Source organism: Entamoeba invadens (genome assembly GCF_000330505.1).
Source record: "Entamoeba invadens IP1 unplaced genomic scaffold scaff_1105074724332, whole genome shotgun sequence".
Classification (NCBI taxonomy): Eukaryota; Evosea; order Mastigamoebida; family Endamoebidae; genus Entamoeba; species Entamoeba invadens.
In genome coordinates, this window is record NW_004191636.1 from 121,713 (window position 1) to 125,235 (window position 3,523).

The window sequence follows — 3,523 nt, forward strand, 5'->3', positions numbered from 1 at the left end:
ACTAGGTTAAATATTTTTTACTTACAAAATTGATTTGGATCGTTTTTTTGTGTAAATACTTAACACGTTCGCTGTTTCCCCTTTTATTTTTTTTAAAGAGCATAAAAAAATGTCAATTTTGATTTTTCTTTAAAAAAAATCATTGTAAACCCGTTTCATTTTTTTTCTGAAGATTTTTTGCCACACAATATCTTTTTTAAAAATATTATAACAACAGAGACACAATCCTCAAGATTTGAACAAAAATTATAACGAAAAGATTAATTGATTGCAATTTTTGGAATTAACCCAAATTGTTAGCACTTTTCCCGTCGTCAATATTTTTATTCCGATAAAACACAAACCATCATTTTTCTCTTTATAGTACACGACTGTAATTCTTTCTCATGTTTTTAATGTTTATCGACAATTCAAGACAATTCGATAGGTTCCGACAGTGGTTAAACAACATTTTTGAATTTTAGTTCTTATTTCATGTTGTTGTAATATGAAAAAAATACGAATCCATCAATATCGACAAGCACTCTTTCGTCGCTCGACAAATTTTTGTCATCATCGTGATCTATATATCTTTTTTTACATTTTTTTTGTTTTTAATTAATATTATAATTATTATATAAATAATAATATCTTTATGATTTTGTGTTGAAACCGACTGATTTGACCTAAATTCAAATCAAAATTATGTGTTATACCTCTTCTCAGCTACTGTTTGTACGCCCGTGGAAACCAATTTTTTGTCCGTACTGGGTAGACGCAGATGTCATTTTCCCGCAAGCGGGTGATCCGCGACTGGGGAAGATAAAACGTGGATAAAACGGGTGCACAAACAAATTCTTTGAGTGTGTCTTTTTGAGCCTTCTTTATAATGCTCCATATTACTCGGTTTACACTAACCCAAGGTAAACCTGTTCGACACTGATTTAATTGAAACCATACCAATATTTATTTTATTATTTTTATACTATTATTATAATTTATATATGATATCAAAATATAAATTTGTTTATTAATTTTTTATTAATTATATTTCACAATGATAAAGGGCAATTAAGTCTTTTATGTAAAAAGTTAATGGAAATAAAAATACACAAAAAATAAAACTTGTTAATAAAATATCAAAATTTCTGCAATTTTGGGAATTATACCTAAAAAATATTGAATAAATGTCTAACTATGAATAAAACCTCTCAAGAGCCGGCATTTTTTAAACTAAAACTAAAAATAAAGTTCTCTATCGAGCGGTAATTAAGGTTTGATTTTCTTAAAATGCCCGCTATTGAGAGAAAAAAATACCACACCCTTTATCCCTTGGGAGGTTTTACTGAATTATTAAAAAACATTGTAATATTCACTCCAAAATATTTAATCCAAATTATTTTGTCACCCAATCGTTAAAGGTTTTGAAGACCAATGACAATTTTATTAGAATTATATGAAATCATTCAAAATGATTCGAAACAAAACCACAAAAATAGAATTCCAATTGAAAAGTTCTTGAAAACCTGAAAAAAAAGAAAAAATTTATTTAATTATTTTTTTATTAACACGTTGGAGTTTATTTTGTGTTTTTTTCCCAGAATTTTTTTTTCATTGAAACACAACATACTATTTTGCCGAACTACCAAAACAAAATTTTTTAAATAACAATTTCACTGAATAATCTCCAAAATTCAAAACGATAATATCTGATCGAGTCCTTGATGGAAAAGACGCCTTTGATTATAAAAACTAAAGGTTTAAACAAAAACAGTTCGTTTTTAAAATTTTTTATATCGATATCAAATTGAGTAATATGTTTAACGTTGAATATTATGATAAAGATACTTAATTTTAGGGATGGTTGTCGAAGTTAATCTTGTTAGAAAAAACAGACGTACTAATATCTACAATTGAAAGCATGTATATTTATAATATAAACACTCTATGAATTTGTGTGAATCAAGTTGATGAAATGTCACTTCAAATGGCGACAAAAACGCTTATTACAAACGTTCTTCATTTTAGCAAATTACCACAAATTATAAAACACTTGGAAATGGTACAAAATAACAATAATTCGAATATCTTAGTGATTTTTGTTATCGTTTGAATATTAATTTTACTAAAATCACAAGGATAAAAATCCACAAAGGAGCTCAAACAGGTTTTTCCTCTTTTTTAATTTTTTACACTCAGCAAAAAAAACATCAACTTTTTTATTTTTTTTCATATAAAACCGAAAAAAGGAAGCTCCAACGTGTTAAAAAGGGACAAAGGTAGTTAATTTTGATAAATATAATTTTGAAACTATAATTTTTAAAAAATCTATTTAAAGGTCAATAAAAACATAAAATTAAAATAATAATATAAATTATCGTTTTTTATTTTAAATGATTATAAATTGAATAATTATAAATTTCTATTTCAAAAATAAACAAAAACACCTCAATTTGTTCACTTAAAAAAATGTGGAAGTCTAAAACGCAGCACTTGTTATGGTTTGTCTGAAACTTGTTTTGTTAAAGAATTTTTCCTTTGTTTTTTCCTTTGTTTCATTTCTTTTCTGCTCTTTTTCAACTCCAATTGTTTTGGTGTTAAAATGGTCTTTCTCTTTTCCCTTCTCAATGGAAATGGTTCAACAACGAAAGATTGAAAGATTTTAACAAATGATGATTTTTCAATGATTCCGTGACACTTTAAAGGATTGACACTGTTGTTAATTCATTAAACTCTGGCATTTTAACCATATACATCGTGAATATATATTGAAATACAGTTTTTAAACTGATTTTTAGTATTTTAATTGCTTTTTTATGTTGATTGCCTGTGGTTGTTTCATCAAGGGTTCCCTTCTCTTCTTCTTTCATTGTTTTCAAAGATTGAATAATATCAAAAATAGAAAGTTGTAGTTTTCTTTTATTATCTTCAAAGTAGTTAATTGAAAAACCCCTTCTAATACTTTTATGGTTAAAGAAATTATATTTTATAGTTTTTTACTCAAATTAACTACTTCTGTCCCAAATTAACCCCCTTTATCACCCGACTATATCAGTATTTTTTGATATTTATAAATTTACTATATTATTATTATAAAATATGGTATATTATGGTTGATTCAACATCGCAAAAAGAATCGGTTTTGTACCATCTTATTTTTTAATTGATATTTTCTAAGTAAAAATGATGTTTTTGTTGTTTTCATTACCACCAAGCACATTTGTTTAATTGTTATCAATGTGTTAGTTGAATTATCAATGTAGTTTTTTAGTATTTTTATTGTTAAAATATAGTTTCTAATAAATTTTTGAACCTTTGGCTGTTTATTATTAAAAAATATAACGGAAACAAATAAGATAAAAAATGAATAAAACTGGCAGTAAAATGTATTGGAGTTGAATTTAAATCCGTTAAAATACTTGGTGGTATATCACTTTAATAAAAATTAAAATATTATAACATTCTATACAAAGCTATCAATTATTCTAATAAAAACCCTGAAAATAAAACAGACTTATCATTAGGAAAAATAAGTGAATAACAG